Genomic DNA, 22,607 nt, shown 5'->3' on the forward strand with positions numbered 1-22,607 from the left:
TCGTTCGTCCATATTTGAATTGTTTTTACCACAAAAACGTTTTACTTTTACTCATAGCATTATCACCAAATGCTTCCACAAGCATGCGATGGGTTTCTGCGCCATTTTTTTTTTTAAGCATGAAGCAAAATTTGATGCAGGTTCTTTGCTCTTTAATATCTGCCATTTAGAACATCGCCGAAGCAGTAAAACACAACGATACACAACCGCACGAAAGTCAACAATGCATCCTCTCACCGTCACAACTGCTGGAATACTAATTCACAAAGAGTACTGTTAACCACATCTAGCGGCAGCAGGTCGAACCAGCAATTGTTCGCGCGCGAAATTCAAATTCCCCGAACTTTTGGGTAGCACCTCGTATATAATTTTTGAGTGAGTATCCCTTCTTTTTTAGCATTTAATATGTTCCTTATCCTTCATTCATTCTTTCTCCACTTTTATTATGTATATATATATATTTTTTTTTTAAATTTAATCAGCTCTTCATAAGGATGAATGAAAGAAATTTGAGAGCATATAGAGCTGATGTATTCTTGGTCTGATATGATAGCTAACCGTCTATTAGAGACCGTCCAAAAAATTTATTTACTTTTCCTTGAAACCACAAAAATTATTAGGTGAAGTGGTGTTAGACGAGACAATTGTAAAATAATGATAAAAGTAAGAAAATAAATGGCTAAAAATTTCGTTTAGTTAAGTTTTTGAAATTGAAAAAATAAATTCAAAAATGGTGAAGAAAACATATGTTGTTTAAAAGTTATAATCAAATGATAAAATGAAAGAGCTGGATGGTTTAAAAGAACGATAAAGAGATGCTGAAAATAAATAATAAGAAATCTGTAGAGTTTAAAAAAATAAAAAACAAAAAGAATTAAGAAATAACAGGAAGAAACAAGACATCTCTATTGCCTACGAGTCTATACTTGTTCAAGAGAATTTATTTTGAAAAATGTTTTACAACGTTTTATAATCTAAGGGATGTTTGAAATAAAAGTTGGTAAGGAGGTACGAAAGTTACATAATGGGGGATAATACTGGGATCGAAGATACTTACGAGAATTTGAAAAGAAAGGCTGGAGAACAGAACTGCTTAGAGAAAAAACTTGTGAACATCTGGAGACAGAACACGAATTTCGTCTTGTTTATTACATTATTATATTTTGATTTATATCGCATCTTACTAATTTAATTTTACTGTTATTTATATTAAAAACGAATTTTTAAATAAATTTGAACACTTTTTACTAAAAAACAAAATATTTCTACCAAAGTAAGAATAATATTAAATCGAACTTAATAATTTTTATTAATTTTAATGGACTTTTAAAATTCTTAAAAATGTTATTTTCCTTTAAATTTCTGTGTACTAAGGAATATAAAAGAATACTTGACCCAGTCTTACATTGATATTCATAAATATTACATTTATTATGGTTAGTTATAAAAAAAATATCCACAATCTACTAAGACTATATTTTGTAAACATAATTATAAATGTGTGAACTAACTTAGCAATAAGAATCGCAAAAAAGATGATTTAAGTTTATATTACTCTTTCATAATTATAAAGATGAAAGGAATTACTGGTAATGTGCGAACCACAATAATAGATTATTCGCTAAAGTACTGTCTATATAAACAAGAAATAAAAATAATAAATAAATAAAACTAGTTCCGTTTATTCTTGTTATTGCTAATAACGTAATATTTAAGGTATTTTCTTTAACGTCTTTAACAATTACAAGTCTATCTAAACGATTTAAAAATGCGTTAAAAAAAATTATTGTTTGAATAAAGATCAAAATCTAATTTTAAATTAAAAAATAAATAAATAAAAACATTACAGAAGTTGTTATATTGCTTTGGAAGTAACTTTTATTCCCTTTTTTATTTTTATTTTATACTCTTTTAATTAAATTAGTTTTTCTGATAAAGCTTATATTATATTAACAGTATTTTCCTGACTCATATATTTATTTATAACAGTTAGAAACGTATTCTTTCATTTTATGTTAAATAAACTGATTTTTATATTTTAAATAAATACCTTATTACTGATATACAGATATCTTTATTATATTTTTATGTATTGTTTGTTTCATTCATTTATAAGTAAATGTAAGTTATAAATAATGAGTTAGATTACATTTATATTTTATATTGAGAAATTCAGTTTTGGTAAACGGAGCATATAAAACCCTTGAAATATTTCACTTTTCTCATAAAAATTGATGAAAATCATTTCTAATGACCGATGATGAAAGAAGAAAGTGGCCTGATAAATGAAAAATACATCCAAATTTTAGAAATGCATCATAATATATCAACAGTCAAGGAATTGAAAGATTAAAATTACTTTTTTAAAATACAAATTTTTCTAAACATTCATTTCTAGTCTCATTTTACATATATAACATTGGAGCGAAGCAATTAAATACGTGTGGTTATGAAGCCAACTACTGAGTACTATCTTCTTTTTTTTGTCTTCAGTCATTTGACTGGTTTGATGCAGCTCTCCAAGATTCCCTATCTAGTGCTAGCCTTTTCATTTCAGTATACTCCCTACATCCTACATCCCTAACAATTTGTTTACCGTATTCCAAAAGTTGCCTGCCTGCACAATTTTTTCCCTCTACCTGTCCCTCCAATATTAAAGCGACTACTCCAGGATGCTTTAATATGTGGCCAATAAGTTTGTCTCTTATTTTAACTATATTTTTCAAAATGTTTCTTTCTTCATCAATTTACTGCCTTCTATAAAAATTAAATAAAATCTATTGAAATTTTTTTTTTTTGTATATATTGATTGTAAAATGTAATTGTTCTTCCTACTGAAATTAAAAGATAAACTGTAACAAAAAAGACGAGAGAAAATAACAAAATAAAGAGAAATTTTTATTTCTCTCCCAATTAAGTCTCCCAACACTGATTGTTCAGCTATAAATTACATCTCATATCATCTGTTCATTGGAAGCATTACTTCGTTGTTAACTTTTTATGGCTGAGTTTGAAAGCCAATTTATATAAATGCCCCTTTTTCCGATTGCATCAAGGAAGAGATATGAACAGTTTTCACAATCTTTAAGAGATGAAACCAGTAAATATTTTGTGTAGAATGCAATATTATTCCTTTTTTATAAGTTTTTATTGTTCTTTTATAGTTTTAAAAAATAAAAAGAATTACTGATAAATTGCGAACCGCGCAAATACCGAGATCGAAGAATTACGGGAATTTGAAAAGAAAAACTGGAAAACAGAACTGCTTAGAGAAAAAAAAATCTAGAGGCGGAATACGAATTTCGTTTCATTTATTACATTTTGATATATATCACAGCTTACTATTTTTATTTTAATAGGAACAGGAATATTAAATGTAATATTCGTATTACTTATAAAATTTAACTATTGTAAATATTACTTTATAAATAATTTAAAAAAAAAAATAATAGTTTAGGATAAATAATTTATGTTACAAAGAAAAATACCTTCTAATTACAGAATTTTGAAATATACTTACCCATAAAAAATAGTTTAAGTGGAAGCAAGCTCAACGAATAGATTGATCACTTTAAAAGGGAAGAATTTTCTCTCTATGATAATTTGCAAATCTGCAGCAATGATGATGAATCCTGAAATATTGAAAATCCAGTTTTTAATTACTTTATACCTAAATATCAATAGTAAAAACTACTGTAGGCAACTGCAAACTGAAATCAAAATCAAATTAAAAGGCTTAATAAACTTTCAAAAAGTGTGATTTTAATCCAAAATAACGCTCGACCTCATACGATAACAAAACAATCACTCGGCTTTGAAATTTGGTTTTGAGCTCCTGGACCGCCCGCCCGTGCAGTAATGACTTGGCTCAAGCGATTTTGGTTTACTGAAAGAAGAACTGCAAAGGAATAACTTTTTCTGGTGAAAAGGTCATAGAAACGATACAAGTTGGTTACTACGAACCAAACCAAAATATTTCTCCCAGGAAGGAATTTAAAAACCTGTTAAACGATGGACAATGTGTGTAAAATTATGAGTGGATTATGCTGAAAAATAAGCAGATTAAATTTGTGTAAACGGAAATAAAAATATTTTATTTTCAAATTTCACTTTAATTTTGATTTATCCTTATACGTATTAAAATAAATTTGAAAATCACGTTAATGATTGGGAGTTTAATTAAAATAAAACTAATTTCATTTGAAAAAAGATTTTATTATATCGTTTTCCTTTCAAGGTTCTTAATCGATCGGTAAGCTGACAATCCGTGTTAAATATTTATTAAACCTTAATATGCTCTGTAATATTACAACATTTTTGCTCAGTGAGAAAGACAGAATGAGATTTTAAATTTAAAAATATGCTGTCAGATCTTTATTTGATGGCCGTATGACTCATTTAGATTTATTTTTAATATAAATTCTGACATTTCTATGCGATTATAAATCCATTTAATCCTAAAATAAAATAGGTATATTCGCTTTTATTAATTTAGATGACACATAAATTTTTACGTTAATAAACAAGCTTGTAATTTGGAGCTTATTATAAAGTCTATATTTTTTAATAGATTACCTAGAGAGCAAAATATTTTTCCGGTGAAATTATTTTGAAATAAATTAAAGAATTTATATTAAAGAAATTCTGTTAGTCTGTTGATGAGTTTTTACATAAGTTCAAAATACAGAATGCTGAATTTTTTGTATACTTTATTTAGATTTACTTAAATACATATTCAAATATTTAACCTTTACCGCCTTTATAATTATTACATTATAATGTGGCAGTTTTATTTATTTGCATAGTTGGATCATTATTATTACATAAAATAATTTCTTTGTGTTAATGAAATTTTTACAACTTTTTGTTTATTTACAACTTTGTTATACTGATCTGATCAAGTTTTTCTACGGTTTCCTTGGATCTTTCATACAAATACTGAAACAGTTCCGTTTTTTTATTCGTGGTAAAGCAAACAAACGATTTCTGATCTTAGCCTATATACCGGATGATTCAAAAATGATTTAACAGATTTAAAAAGCACGTATAAATTTATTGAGATAACTTACAGATTCGGTTGAGGCCTCATCTCATAGCAAAACACATTAGGTTTAGACTCACGTAGATTATTAGTACCGAATTTAGCTACCTGCCCTGTCATCAGTGTTGTTAAAAATAGATATATTTACTGCGCGGAACGTGCTCGCTGTGTGTACTGGATTCACACTTTGCAGCCAGCAACTGCAGTTCAACGTAATTTTCAACGTAATGTTCAACGTAGAAAGTGCGGTAGGTAACCTTCTAGTAGGCGTAAAATTTAGTCTTGGCAATAAACCTTCGTTGAGACAGGTTGTTCTTCTTTCAGGAGGCAATCATAAATGCTATTCTTTTTTTAAAATATACCAGGTTACAGAATAACAGCACAATGATATTACGTCAACAGTACTCTGTAGAGATGTTATGGCATCAGTGCGCAGTCTGTCGTGTGATTGTAAATGACCGGTAAATGTGTATTCTTTAACAGACTCAGGCCGACCATTCCTGAGACGTAAGGTTAATTGAAATCCAACCACCAAAGAACACCGATATCTACGACTAGCATCAAATCCACATAAAATCAATTGTCTTTACAAAGACTCGAAACTTATAACTCTCGACTTCAAAAATCAGCTGATTTTGCGATGACGAGTTTAAGCCCTAGGCTAATCTGGCGGGTTAAATTTATCTGAACATGCTTCAGAATTTTCTCATTCCTCAGTTTGACGAAGATGAACGCTGATTCCTATCAGCAAGAGGGAGCACTACCTCACTACTGTCTAGAAGGCCGATTTTTCTTGGTACTCGATTCGCAGCTGGATGGGTCGTGAAGGTTCAATTGCATGACCACCTCGCTCCCCAGATTTGATCCCGCTAGATTTTTTTTTTGTTGGGTTTGATCAAAGATCGGATTTATGTACCAACTTTGCTTGCTGATTTCGTTAAGCTAAAACTTCGAATTGGCGTCGCAGCTGCAGAGATACCGTCCGAATCCCTGGCTACAGTCTCGAATGAAATCCACTTTAGGTGAGATGTATGTCGCATTACAAACGGAAGCCATATCGAACCAAAGTGAATGTTGGGTGAAAATGTTATGTGATTTTCTATGAAATATGATTTTAATCAAATCTGTAAATTATCTCAGTAAATCTTTATATGCTTTTAAAATTGTGAAATCCTTTTTGAATCACCTGTAATAATGAATAATTAATTTATAGTTTGAGAATATTTATTTATATCATAATATTTATTGTTTTATCAATTTTTCAATAACTACATTTAAGAACTTAAATTATATTTAATAGAATTCAGAAATATCACATTTTGTCATTCTTTTAGATACATTAACATTATTTCTTAACAATTAGCATATTACTTGCGATTTGCTTCTGGTTTTTATTATAAATTATATTTTTCTTGCGATAGAAAATAAAAGTTATATGTGATGATTATGTGTTAATTTCTAACATCCTAACATATATTTTAAGTTTTGTCCCGGTTGTTACTTTTTTAAAAGAAAATCTCGAAAACTATTTTCTAGACAATATTTATTCAACATTACATGCGGATTAAGCGATATTTGTTACATTATATGTTTAACAGGAGAATGATGTGTTATGTAATAACGCTCGCTTCATTAAGACTGTGGAAAGATTTATCAGGACGGCTATGAGGAAACAGCATTTATATGAGGAGTCCCACACAGGAGAATGACGCCGGAGGGCGCAGGGGTAGACAGGTTCTCGGCTGAGTGCCTAGGGGGTCCCCCGTACGTGTGGGGGTCGCCTGAATGCGATGAGGTCGGGGACACTCTGCTCGTGCGTCTGATGGTGGGCACTGGTAAGTGATGTGACTGTTTGAGATTTCTATCTTGACTGCTGTGTGGGTGTGTATCACGTGGGTGTAGTGCATATGAGAAGCTTTATCCTGTTTCCTGCACGGTTCTTTTGCGACATGTTGTCGGTGTGTGTATTTGATATGTTGTATGTGTTGATTCCAGTGATGTTTATGTGGTGCGTGACATTCTGCTGGTTTGTTATGACTGTGTGTGCCGGTGATTCCCCTTTCCTGATGAAATGCTTTATAAGCAGTAACATGAAGGGTGGGGGGGAAGCCAAGGATGGAAGTTAAGTCAGTAATGCACAGGTATACATACGACCTTGGTTAGCAACCTGTTAGCAAGCCCGACACTGCTTAGGCGCCCGTAAATGGGGTTCCTCCACCTCTTCAACACAAAAAAAGCTTGCGGAAACAAAGAACGGTTCTAATTTCTGATAGTATAATCTCCGAAAAGGAATGTACGATTCCCAGTCTGCTCTATTTCTTCTTTCCTCTTCATATCAACATATTATCTACACTTATAATATTTTATTCTTTTTAACTTTGTAGGAAACTGTTTTACCTCGGTACCCCCTTCTCACAAATTCTTTTCTTCCTATATTTTTAATCAAGCTTAGAACATTAATTTGTATTCTTGCTTCATTAATTTGAATTTCATATTATTCAGATAGTAGTACACTCTTCTGTCCTGTGATAATCTTCATTCGTTATTCTCTCTCACTCTCACACTCTCTCTCTCTCTCACTCTCTCTCTCTCTCTCTCACACACACACACACACACACACTTTTTCTTTCTCACTAATTAATTTTTAGCACTTTTACAATAAGATTAGTCTCCATATCACTCGTCATTTAGCTATCGCATTTGTCAGGGAAACACTCCAACACTCATTTTCAATCATTTTTATCTCTTATTTAAATTATATTACTGGCTATATATAATACAACATCAAAATGTTAAAGTGATATCGTATTAAAATGTGCATTATTTTTTTTTACAATTTCCATAAAAAATACTATTAATATTATATAAATAAAAGACAATTTTCGTTTTGTGTTAATAACTGAAAGCTATTTTACCGATTTCGCCGAAAATTTCAAATTTATTATTATTTGTCCTTGGTGTGTTGACATGTTATTAGTTTCATTCATAAACTGTTATTAGTTTAAAATCTTTTACTAAACATTGTGTCGTTGTAAATATCGAGAGATATCCTCTACATCGATTGTCATTACCTATATCCATAGGAAACAATGAGGCTGACAATATTACGAAAACATGAGTTTTCACAATCATGAGTTTAATATGAACACAGAAGGTCCAGGGGGAGAGCCGTGACCGGCTAACATTCCTGACCGCAAAAGGAAACGCAACTACCCGTATAGCGCGAGAAAAGCCGCGACGGGTATGCCAATACATAAAAAAATAAAATCTTTTTAAATTAATTTTTTTTGAAAAATGGAAAAACCTTATTACTGATTAACATCGCTACAAATCATTTTTTGGCGCATCAAATATGATTTCTCCTTTACCCAAAACACAATTAAATAATTAGGATTATTATAAAACCTTTAAACGGTTTACCAGTTACCGGACGTACTACTTGTAGATAACGCCAATAAATGTTGGAAGTACTAAATAAATATTCTGAATTTTTAACCTTGTTACACATCCTGAATATACACTGTAGAAATGAATAGGGTAGGTAGGTTCTTCTGACATTCTAACACACGAGACAAATTTTAAATTATTAATTTTGTTTCGGACGAGTTTAAATACGCATATATGCTGTAACAAAATTCCATAAAAAACTAAAGAGCCATCCAAGAACAACAGATCAAGATTCTTGAAGGAGTATTCTAATCCGCTTCAAATTGAACAGTAATTTTAAACTCTCAGTCGAATTATAAAATGTTTAGTTTGAACCTTAGAAGGTGTTAATATTTTTATCTAGTCTCATTTTGATGGTAGGTTATCAAAGATTATAATATTTAATTCTAAATATTAGTTGAATGAAAAGTTAGTATTCTTTAGAAAACTGAATTCTTGTCTTTTCGGTTTTGTCAATCCTGGATTTAATAAGTCCGTGAATCGATAGGTGAAATGGGTTTTCATTTAATATTTAGAGTTAAGAACACATTTTCAACTCGTACTAATATATTACACTAGAATACCACGCAGAATATTTGAATAGATTTGAATATCCAACTGTATTAATCCCTGCACTTTAAACCTGCAGCATGTACATTAATTCTTATAGGTTATATGTTTTTAATTTATTAACCCAAAGGTAGGGTAGGTGAAACGAAATGCTATTTACTTTTAACCATAATACGTATCTGCAAATGTTTAACCATGTTAATCACACGTATGCAAATTTTTGTGCTTAATTGTGCTTTTTTTTAATAAACAGTAATTTAAAAATATTAATAGATTACTGAATGTTAAGTACGTTTTCAATATTCTATTCTTGTAATCAGTTACTTAATAAATTTGATATTAAAATAACTAAGATATTTCAATTTTAAAATATCGTTAGTTTTATGCTTTTAAGCGTTTTATTCTCATTTTTATGTAATGTTACCTTCAGGCGTTCTGGATCTTAGTGACTCTATAGTGAGTTAAGTGAAACTTTAGCTGTGAGTACTGTACTGTACATTATCTCTTCGATTTTTATTTTCAAATTTATTGTTCTTTTTTTTTTCTCATTATTCCATCGTTTTTCTTACTATTTATGACGTCTTTTATTTTTATTTTATGACTTTTTTCCTTTTTTCTACTGTTCGGTGTTAAATGTTCATAATTACTTAGTGTATGTACTGCTTGCCACAAAATTTCTTTGTAATACTAGTGTGTGATTTTTGAGGAGGTTCGCTGACAACTCCGTATCATGTGATTGCGAGAGTTATTTAATTTACTCAAGGTTAATATAAATGTAACCGATTGTAAATAAGCATTTAAATTATAAAAAAAATTTTCAGGAGTGTATTAAATAAGATATATATAAAATAAAAAAATCTGGAAAAATATTGCGTGACTTCCCCGGCTATTAATAACAAAAAATTAAAATAATTAGAGACAAAATGAAAACAGAATATATAGTTTTAGAGAAGGGGGAATCAACTTTAAGAGAAAATTTTTCTAGTAATATTCAAACATAGTTTAAAATTAACAAAGTTGTTTTGTAAAGTTTTCTCTAAATCTAACACTTCCTTTAATAAAGGCTAAAATAAGAAAAAAAAACAATTTCAAAAATGTTTTCAGCATTTTAGATCCGGGGTCTATAATTTAAACAAACTGAAGAATTTCATAACAGCTCTACATATGAAGTACAAATTTACAAAAAAGTTTAGAAAAATATTTAAATAGAAGGTAGATAGAGCAATGGAAGTAAAAATAACATATGTTTCAATTTTAAAAGGTGGAGGTCGATTTTTGAAAAAAAAGATTGGATTATTTATAGGTAGATAACAAATCTTTAATAAAGTTTTGTCAAAAATGACTGAATAAGTAAACATTTGCAAGAAAGACCCGATACTCCATTTTTGACATTATCATCGTACTTTTCCTTTGCTATAGATATTCTGGATATATTCGCACGGAAAGTAATAGAATTTATGGAATAGTTTAATTTTTTCGTCTATAAAAAGAATAAATTAAGTTTTTTTTTGTTTTTATATTAACGTGAAACATGTAATTGTGGACAGTTTTATGTTTGGAGGCAAAATGAATTTGAGATTTAAATGGTTAATATAGTTTTAAGCTAAATCTTAATTTTCTATTAGGATTGCCTGATACGACAGTTGTAAAACCATAATAGGTTTTTAATCAGAATTTTGATACGTTTTGCAATCGTATTCTAAATATTGCTTAATCAGGTAATTAATATTTATAAACCCTATTTGAAGTAGAATGTTCCAAGGGTAAAGCCGATCGTTATGTAACCCTATGTCGTTTTTTTATACTTATCAGTGTCTACTGATGATAATTGTTTAAGAATTGAAATGGGCATATAAATTTAATTTTATATAAAATTTCTATAAAACTGATATTAAATTAATTTTATTTTAATTTTTAATAATAGTATGGTTTTTTAGTATAATCTTTATTTTTCAATTAATTTAATAAGCGATTAACGTAACTATTTTGTTTGCATTTTGTTCATCACTCATTATTGAAGGTTTTACTCGTTACTGTATAAATTATTACTAAAAATAATACATGCATTATAATTTGTAATAAAATTTATTTTGTTACATGATAATAATTTTTGTGCGTTCTTTTACGAAAGATTATGTACTATTACTGTACCCTTATAAAAGGAAAAAGAAATTAATATACTTATAGATAAAATTTATCAATAAAAATGATTAAAACCATGTAAAAATGAATCATATTTTAAATCAAAGATATATTCGAAATTGCTTCTTGTTTATAAAAAAGAAAGATAAACATAATCATTAGTGGATAATTATAAAGTCGACAATTTATTCCAAAAACTACGTTTTATTGTAAGGTTACAATTAGAATTAATGATACTAAAAATTTCCATATTAAAGTTAACTTTAGATTACAAAGTGTTAATTTTTATCCTGCACGATAAAGGTTATTAAAAGTAATGAAAAGATGACAATGAAGGGTAAAGCCGGTGAAGAGCTTCTCTTAATGAGCTGCCTAATTGCTAAGGGCACTACTTATCTTCTTAAAAAAGAAGGTATCTACCCTTATCTTTACCTGAAATCCTTTCATCATGTCTTATGTTTAATTTAACGATATTTTTTTTATGCATAATATTCTTATTGACTCGGTACCATACTCAGTTTTTAATGTCTATTGTTTTATTAATCCCTTTTTTGTACAAGAATTAAAAATATTATATTTTAAATTATTTTACAGAAAGATAATATTTTAAGATCAAAGAATTTTTATTCTTGTAGAATACTCATACAGATTAGAATGCACAACAGTTTAATGAGTTTGATTACAATACTTTTTTTTTTACTTCCAGTTAAATATGAATAAATAAACTCTGAAAATTAAAATAAAACAGTTTTAAATAATTTCACGGAATTTATTTTAATTAATAACTGTAATAAAGAATCCGAGAACATAGGTACTAAAAAGCGTATTAACCTTTACGTTTATAATTTTTATTGTTTTAAAAAATCTTTCACAATATTCCCTTTCTCAAACTCTGAACATAAACGGTGACCTAAAAAGAAAAGTAAACGGAACAATGCAATAAAGTATCTATCTTCATTTATCTATCCAAACTGATTAATTAATCTTAATAAAGCAAATGTGCTTCATAAACAGCCTTAAACAGGCTCAGACTTTACCCTAAAATATTCTCCTTACATCTTTATTTTCCTGTTTAGCCTCCGTAACCACCGTAAGGTACTACTTCAGAGGATGAATGAGGATGATATGCATGAATGTAAATGAAGTGTAGTCTTGTACAGCGTCAAGTACACCATTCCTGAGATGTGTGGCTGATTGAAACCCATTCACCAAAGAACTCCGGTATCCACGATCTAGTATTCAAATCCGTATAAAGTAACAGCCTTTACTAAAATTTGAATCTTAGAACTCACGACTTCGAAATCAGTTGATTTGCGATGACGAGTTAATCACTAGACTAGGCCCGGTGGGTTGAATTTATTATTTAAATAATCAAAACATTATGGTTACTTCGTCGAGGTTAGCGAGCGAAGCGAGCGCAGGTTATGTTTGATATATTATGTTGAATCCGTGTACTGACTAATCGTACGTATATCAACAAAACCTAATCAAACATAACCTACGGTCGCTTCGCTGGCTAACCTCGTCTAATTAACATTAAATTAATAAAAAAATTATATATATAAGTTACAGTGGATTAATCAAATTAACCGGTAATTATGGTTAATCAACGGATTAATCAAATTTATCGTAATATATAAATAATTATCTTGAGTTAATTCAGTTACGAGTACTCTAAAAAAAATTAAATGTTTGTTTTTTGTTTGGAAAAAAATGATATCTACCACTTTTCATTTTGTATTTTTTACAATCTCTATCGATGTAGTTTAAATAAACCACTTACTAACTACTTGATTAAAATGCGATACAGCTATTCTAAAGCTTCATTTACTACTCAAACACTGTATACTTCCCCCACCGTAATCAGTTAAAATATTTAACAATTTACATACAATAATTATAGATATTATGGCAAATTAAATAGTAATTATTGTAACCTAATATAAATCTTTTTTTTTAACTGAGAAAGTTCTAGATTCAATGCGACTTCAATAAAAAGTCAAAGGGTCAACCTGTATATATTTTTTGTTAATATGCGTACTACGATAAAATACACTAATTTTATTAATTCTTTTTTTAGTTTTTTAAAAGTTTCTTTCTTAGTCTAGTTGTTTTTTCAGGTTATATTTTACTATTTTACATGTGACCGTAGTCACTAATGTTAAATGTATTTGAATAGTCATAACCTTTGAAAATTCAGTATTTTAACTTTAAATTTAAAGAAAATAACTTTAAAAGCTTAGTTTTTAATACCTTTTCCTGCATTTCAAATACCCTTAATTTAGGTTTAATCGTCGTTTAATAGTACTATTTCATTCTTATTGTTACGAACTCTTGCCTTTTTTACCTTAAAAAACGGCTTCTTTTCATTTGAAAAACCTTTCTTTTGTAGGTCTCCTTTATATTTTAAATAGAGTAAACACAAAAACTCTAATTCAATTAACTTCAAATAACACCGGGTATACAAAAACAATATCCAGGTTTTAATTTTTTATATCTTTTGGATGATATGTATTCTACAGTGTTGATTTAAGGCTATAATCAAAGAGAAAAAACACAATTTAGTTTACGCACGGATGTAAATTGATTCATTTTCTTTCCGCTAAACAGCGCCATTAGCAAAGATGGCGATTCCGGAACAAAAAGCCTTTTTTGTTTTGTAGTTTGCTAAATGTGAATCTGTAGTTACGTTTCAACGTGCGTTCCGTAGAATTTTTAACTGTAATCCTCCGAGTGACATCATATTAAGCATAATCAGTCGGAAACGACCAGATTTCTGTAAAAAAGCGAACAGAACAGGACGACCAAAGGAGTCTGAAGAAAATATTGAACCTATTAGGGAGTTTGGTACTTTTTCGTTTTACGCCTCCCACTTTTTTCGCATATTTTCACATAAAAATTAGTTAATAATGTTTTGTAATAATGGATGAATAAAACATTAGAGAAAACACACTAACATGCTGTTTTACACCGGTCATTTTAAGCATATTTTAACAAATTAGTCAAGGTTAGCGAGCAAAGCGAGCGTAGCTAAGTGTACAATAAAGGCAGACTTTTTCCAAATCGGATGGTATTTGCAGAGAAATTATAAATATAATACAACCAAACTTAACCTACGCTCGCTTTGCTGGCTAATCTTGACTAATTAACAATAAAGTTTTATTATTTAAATAATAAATTCAGTAACTATTGCCATTATTTATTATCTAATTAATCATAACGTTACTGTTAATTAGTCGATGTTACCGAACATGTTAAGTTTGGTTAGATTATACTGATAATTATAAGCAATAATGATTTACATTTTTAATAGGTAAAATATGTTAATATGGAGAATGCTTAAAATGACCGGTATAAACAGCATGATAGTGTGTTTTCTCTAATGTTTTATTCATAAATTATTATAAAACATTAAGTAATTTTTTAGTGAAAAAGTTCGAAAAATTGGGGGGTGTAAAACGAAAAAGTACCGAGAGTCTTTGCTGCGTAGTCCTAAAAATCTGTTAGAAAGTAGCGATGCCGGTGATGACAGTATGGAAATACTAACGTATGTATCCGTACCGTTACAGCTGTTACAGACTTTGAAGCCTACCGACTACGCTGTGGGTGTTAACTATCCGATCGAAGTGTTGCAGCATGTAGATGATGACTTTCTTGATCGTACTGTGTTTATTGATGAGTCGGCATTTATCTTAGTGGAAAAGTTAACACACATAATGTCCGTATCTGAGGGGAGTCAAGAAATCCCCGTGAACTCTTACAATGTGAAAGGGACTCCACAAAATTAAATGTTTTCGATACGATATCCCTAGGGCAGGTTTACGGGCTGTTCCTTTTTGTTTAAGCAACCGTAACAGGAATTGCGTATTTGGATAAGCTGTCTACATAGCTTTTTTCTCAACTGCAAAATGGACCGAAGAATTTTATTTGACAAGACGATAATGCACCTCCTTACTGGCATACCTCTGTACGGGATAGGTTAAATGATATTTTCCTCGACCGCTGGATCCGTCGACACGGACCAGATGACAGAGTTTGTATGCAGTGGGCTCTACGGTCACCCGATATGAACTCGTGTGATTTTTTTTCTTTGGGATTTTATAAAGAATTTTGTGTATGTGTCTCCGCTATTTAATGACCTAATCGATTTGATTCACAGGATTGAAGAAACTCTTGCTTACATTACCCAGACAAACCGGTTAAGAACGGAACGAACTATCCTATTAGTTGAATGTATGCCCCGTGACAAAAGCTGCTCATATTGAACAGATGTAGGGAGGGGAAAAGTGTAAGAGTTACTCTCATTTTATTTGCGATTCATTTCTGCAAATCAACGTTAAGAGATATTAAATAGCTTTAAAACCTCGATTTTATTTATTGTATCCTCTTTCTAATGTTCTTTAAAAATGCGTACTTGAAGATAAAAAAATTAATACTACAGCATTTAATTTCTCTTTGAATGTCAACATTTTGAAAACGGCGCCAAAGGATTCTAAAATTTTTAATTTACTAAAGAGTTAGATTTTATTAATTATTTTTACTTTTAAATGCATTTTTTTGTTCTTATGATATGAATACCTTCAGTGTTGATCATTATTAATTTTTTTTAATTAAAAAAATGTAGAAACAAGGGTTCTTTATAGATTAAACAATTTGAGAATATATTATAAAATGTTCAGTCAAAAATGTATTATAAATATATCTCATTTTCTATTATATCATTATTTCATATAATAAAATAAAGAGAAGCTTTGAGTAATTTACCGCATTATAAGAAGATGTAGTTTTAATAAGCATTAAAACTGTTTTGAATAAGTTACTTTTGTATCTAGCTAATTAAATAATTATCAAAATTCTAGCCAACATTAAGATTATCCAGTATAAGCGTAATTCTGTTTCCCTTAGCAATAACTTGAAAATTACCTTAATTAGAAATGTTTCTTTTTTTCTTTTAAAACTCTTTTACTCCTTTAATATCTTTTAATAAGCTACCTATAAAGAGTTATTCATTTACTGATATTCTCTCGTTAAGAAAAAATATTTTAATGAATTAAACATCTCAGGATGCCCATCAAATAATCATTTAAAAATACATATCCTCTTATTTAGGTTTAATGCGATTAAAGAGTAGAAATCGTTTAATTAGCTCATTATGTCTCCATATTACAAATCTTTACTTTAATAAACTTACAAAATTAGTAACCTCCTCTAATATTAAGAAACAAAAAACAAAATTAATAGTATTACCTAGTAATTTGTTTAGAAAAAAATACTGTATCGAAATAATGATATAAGAACAATTAGTATAAAAGTGCAAATTTAGATTATTAGGAATTTCTTCAGAATAAAACTAATAAATCAGAGCTCTTAATAAATAAATCCCCTTTCAAAAAAACACAATTCTAAAAAAAGGAAAATTAATTCAGTTTGCACCATATGTAAGTTTAGCCCACAGGGCTGGTCTAGTGGTCAACTCGTCTCAAATTGTTATTTACTCGATTTTTGAAATTGAATATTATGAGGTTCAAATCCTAGTAAAGGTAATATGTTTTGATACTGATTTGATTACTATAGAGTGAATAACGCTGTACTTTGGTGGTTAGGATTCAATTAATTACACGTCTCAGGAATGTTCGGCCTGAGTCTTTACAAGACTACATTTAATTTTCATGTTTTACATATCATCCTCATCTCATTGGTCCGTGGAGGAGGGTTGCTTATTGTTCACTCTCTCTCTCTCTCTTTTTCCTACCGTTAAACTACCGTTTAGATAATTCTTCAGAAGATGAATGAAGTTGATATGTATGAGTGTAAATGAAGTGTAGTCTTGTACATTCTCAGTTCGACCATTCCTGAGATGTGTGGTTAATTGAAACCCAACCACCAAAGAACACCGGTATCCACGATCTAGTATTCAAATCCGTGTAAAAATAACTGGCTTTACTAGGACTTGAACGCTGTAACACTCGACTTCCAAATCAGCTGATTTGGGAAAACGCGTTAACCACTAGACCAACCCGGTGGGTTTTGCTTATTGTTCACTAGTAGAACAGATTGCAACGTACACATTAGGAATATAAATATGTAAGTAGACATCTGAAATGTATTAATATCATAAATTCTGTTTTTTAATTATCAGATATTTCTAAGAATAAATTTTGTACATTTGTTTATTTATTTAATGAATTTATCAGAAAAAAATTTATCAAAATTTCAATTCTTTTTCAGGATTTTAGAAAAATCTTGAAAAAATAAATATAGATTTAAATAATCAGTAAATTTCTACTGTCTGACAGCAAAAATATATGTAATAACTATGTAAATATTAAAGTTATACAGTACAGCCGACAAAATAGTTCATGTATTTGAATGACGGCAGACATTTCATTTACCGATAGATTTGGTTGACATTTCACACAGTTAGTTTAACAAATCACAAAGAACATCATAAAATATCAGTGTTTTTATGTTCTATAAATAGAATATAGCAGTAAAAAATTTTTAAATAAAATTTCACGTTTTTATAATTTTAGAAATTAACTTTACAACAAAAAAAGTACTGATATAATGAACTGAAGTTCTAATTATTACAAATTGATATTTTCATCAAAATCGTAAAGAAAAATTTTTTAAATAGAATAAAAATGACTTCTCACACTGAAGTTCATTCGTGCTACATATCGATAGCAACGTTTCATATATTTCACGTAACAGCATATACGTTATACAATAAATAAAATCTATTCAATTTTCTATATTTATTCATAAAAAAGTGCAGAAACCGAGACAATTATTTAATCACAAATTGAAATCAGATTAATTTTAAAAGGAATAAATCAAAGATGACATGTAAAATAACAGCACGTCTCGGTTATTTGTTTTGCAGTAATTTGGGTTGTAGTATATTCATATACAGTTTTGCTTGTTTCTTATTTCATCATCTCACTTGAAACGACTGCTAGTAATGTTTATTGCAATTTTCCATCATTCACTGATATAGCTAAAATCTAACTCTCACAAACCTATCTTCACATTCTATAAAATATGAGATTTTAATATAATAAATATAAGATTATATTTTTATCAGTATTTATAGAAAACTGAATTTTTTAAAATAAAAACTAACCTTTCCATACGTTTGTGCCCGATAACCACAAAAACAACGGAACCGATCATTATAAAATTGTAACTGCAGATTTATTATAATTCCCGGTTTGTTTACCACAGTTTAAACCACACTAAATTTCACTACTATATAAGTCATGAAAAAAATTAAATAAATAACCTATAACTTCTTTTAATTATTTAATATCGTTGTCAATTTCGATGAATAATATTATATCGATCGTTCTCTATGTCAATATCGAATTGTTTAGAAAGCTATTATGTGTTTTAGTAAATTTAATGCCAATGTCTAATATGGCGGCGACCCTCTCTTTTTCTGTTTAACCTCCGGAACCACCTGCAGGTATTACTTCAGAGAAGAATGAGGATAATATGTATGAATGTAAATGAAGTGTAGTTTTATATAATCTCAGGTAGACTGATCCTGAGATGTGTGGTTAATTGTAACCCAACCATCAAAGAACACAGGTGTCCACGATCTAGTATTCAAATTCATATAATAGTAACTGCCTTTACTCGGATTTGAATCTTAGAACTCTCGACTTCGAAATCAGCTGATTTACGATGACGAATTAACCACTAGATCAACTCAGTGGGCTAATATGGTGACCACCTTCTTTCCCTTTTTCTGTTTGGCCTTCGGAACAACTGTAATGAATGAGGATGATATTTATCAATGTAATATCAAACATTCATACATATCAAATAAATTACACTTCATTTACATTCTATGTAAATACAATATATATAGTATAAATATTCACCGTTTATACTTCATTTACATTCTATCTGAGACTGTACTAGAATACAGTCTAGTACAGTCTCTGGTTGACCATTCCTGAGATATGCCGGTGACCCTCGAGAACTCAATCTCACGTGAGCAAAGTAGCACTCAGTAGATTTTTATATACTGAATAAGAAGTGTAATTAAGAGGTACGTCACACACATAATTGCCATAGATTTGACTTTCATTTGGTATTAATATTTTCATAAAACGAAAAATTTTGGGGGCTATTAAAATTTATGATTGTAGACAACACGAATCTACGCCAAAGCATTCTCAAAGACACGAAGAGCAACGTATACGCTCGACTCAAATCGAATTCAACCTTCAAGAAATATGTTAGGTCAAATCAGCTTTTGATTATCACTCTGAAATTGATAATCAGAATTTGAAAGATAAACAGGTAACACGATTAGAATATGTAACCTCTCCAATCCCAAAAAAATGGAATTTAGAAACTCCTGGACTTTGCTGTCCTGGAAGCAAAGCAGGTTCTGAACGTATTCAAATCCTCCCGAGTTCATAAAAAGTTTGATTTCTTCAATACATATTTTATCTGAACATTTTATTTTACCCAGTAAATTATGAATAGCGATAACCCTGTGCGCAACAGCCCACAAGTAATTAGTAAAATCTACTACCAATTGTTGAAGTTCTGTACTTATACACGAAGCCGCGACAAGGGATGCTAGTGTTCAATATAGTTGATTCTTTCTGCTTTCATTTAAAAGTACGATACATCAGAAGTTGTTTATGGGTTTTAAAAGGCGGTTAAAAGTATTAATTTCTTTTCATTTTTTAAACTTTTTCTTAATAAATTGATAATATTTGTTAAAACACAAATTTTAATCGTTAGTACAGGTCATTACAGGATAATCGATCATTTCTATTAAAACCTGAATCCTCATATTGCTAGGATTTCTTAATTATTACTACTTCATCTTATTTACTCTATATCTTATTTTATTTCCGTTACGTAAACAGAAAACGTGCAGGCTAAAGTAAGTTTTGTTATTACTTCTTAATAGTATATACATAATTCTTCATTTCCTGTTTTAGTTTTTTTGACCATTTTTTTTTTTCAGTTTTATCATCGTTTATGAAGAGTTATGAGGGAAGGATTTGGATGGATTCTTTATGGTTGGATGACCTTTCTGTTAGAAACTTACTAGGAGGAATATGATATGAAAATTTAAATCTTATGAAAAATGTCAAGCTTGACTGAAATAAACCCAGAATCTTGTGAATAACAATGCTGAGACCAACAATAATAAAAATATACATATTCGTATTTTTCAATCTTTTTTTTAGACTATATAAGAAAAATTGTGCAACCACATCTGTTAATTGATATTCAATCAAATTTAAATTGAATAATTTTCTCATAAACATTTTTCATATAAATATAAAATGTTTTAATAGGTTTCCATTATTATAACGATGTGATATACAAAAGTTATAAAATAAAATTTGTAGTAGGCAAAATTAAATTATTGTCAATTACATTTAAAAAAAAAAGTTAAAAATATTAACATTTTGCGACCATAAATTAATATAAATAGCTTCAGATTCGAATTTTTATTAATATTAATGATGAAGTTAATGTATATATGTATTTTCTGTAAGGTACTTATTACTTAAAAATATATCTTGCATATATGGTAATTGAAAATATTTTTCATTTTTTTTGATAGCTTGAAAATATCTTCTTCAATTAGTTATATTTTTAATATTAATTAATTTTAATTTTGAACCATTAAAGCTTAAAGTATTATTAAAAAATTTCTACGTTTTCATCTGTTTGAACCAAACGCGTTTTGTCATTAAAAGGCAATTTTAAATCAGTGATAATGAACACAAAAATATTTAAAAAGTAAATTATGGTGGTTAATTGTTTAAAATTGTAGTAACATCAACCATGAGTTATTGCATAATTTTTTTTTGTTTCAAATAAAATGTACAATCTGTTATATTACTACAGAAACCGTAAGTTAATATGATGATATGATGTCACATATACAGAGGATTCAATCGAAGTTCCTTACAAGTGATATACTAACATTCCTATACAGAACATTTAATAAGTACACAAAGTAAGGTTAGGGAACAGTACAACTCAAAATAAAAACAATTATAAGAATTCATAAACAAGAGAAAAAATGAAAAAAATAAAATAAAATATATGATTAATACGTAGATATACATATAATTAATAATGAAAAAATAATTAAAATTGAACGAAGTGAAATGTAGAAATGATAGAAAACACTACGTTGATGCAGTTCCACGTCAAATTACATAAAAACATCAAGGTCACACACGTGGAGTTGTTTTAGCCAACTTGTTCACTATTGTCAAGAAGGCGAATGACTAGAAGATAATAGCTAAATGGTTCACGTGATTGTTTAGCGACAGTTTATATTTTGTAACGAATCGCTGTATTCCTTCTCGTACATATAGTAAACGCACATCTTCGAGGATTTCACTATTCTTACAAACCAAGGCGCTTCTATGATGCTCCTCAGTAATTGTTTAGCAATCGCTGTATAATCTCATTGTTGCCGCTGCTTGCTGTTCTCCAAAGCTTGATCCCGTAGGTCCACATCGGTTTTAGGAATGTCGTGTACAATAATTGTTTGTTGGACAGTGAAAGCTGTGACCTTTTGCTCAGCAACCAGGATATTTCCTTAAACTTAATATCCAGTTGTTTTCTCTTTTCTCATACATGGGCCTTCCACGACAGACGACGATCAGATAAAGACCACGGTACCAAACATTTTGAGCCTGTTGTATGAGACCGCCATCGAGATGGATCCGTGGACAATTTCCTCTCTTCATTGCGAATGTCATCTGACTCGACTTTGCCTAATTAATACATAATCTTTTACCTTGATAGCCATTTAATAGTTGGTTTGGTTCACTTCAGATTGTAATTTACTTGAAGGTTGTTAGGTCAACATCGACAGGAAGGATCGACAAAAGAAGTGACAGTGACGTATTCCGTAATTGGAAGGTCCACTGTAAAAATAGAATATAAAACCGGTCCTAAAACCGATCCTTGAGCAACACCCGTCTTAGTGTTAAAGAACACAGATAACTCCTTATCATACTTCACCTGTGAAGAACCTCCGTCCAGGTAAATACGCAGAATCAAGTAATACGGTTGAGGTAGACTGTTTACATACCTTGTCGAACGCCTGCTGAACATCCAAGAAGGCAGCCGAACAGTATTTCTTCTCCAAACAGTTCTTGCTGATAACCTTAACAGCTCTATGGGTTTGCTCAGTAGTATAGCGACCACTTCGGAAGCCAAACTGATGATCAGGGGTAACATGACCATGTTCAAGAATAGGTCTCAGAAGAAAACGTCTCCCAAACGTATTAGATAAAATGAGTAACAAATTTCTTGGCCAATAAATATAATATAAAAAATTGACAGAATTTTAATTATGTAAATAAAAGTTTACATATGTTGTTGATAAAAAAATAACTAATTTTGTTAATAAAATTTTTATTTT

General features: G+C 29.5%; 1 long non-coding RNA gene across 1 annotated transcript in view; it reads right to left on the reverse strand.

The window, feature by feature from the left end:
* Window positions 1-22,607, reverse strand: part of LOC142320920 (uncharacterized) — a 335,385-nt gene that overhangs the window by 90,142 nt on the left and 222,636 nt on the right. Inside the window, exon 3 of the long non-coding RNA XR_012755510.1 lies at window positions 3,521-3,632. This is a non-coding gene — a long non-coding RNA (uncharacterized LOC142320920). The remainder of the gene's footprint in view (window positions 1-3,520; window positions 3,633-22,607) is intronic.

Source organism: Lycorma delicatula, chromosome 3, assembly GCF_047948215.1.
Source record: "Lycorma delicatula isolate Av1 chromosome 3, ASM4794821v1, whole genome shotgun sequence".
In the NCBI taxonomy this organism is placed as follows: Eukaryota; Metazoa; Arthropoda; class Insecta; order Hemiptera; family Fulgoridae; genus Lycorma; species Lycorma delicatula.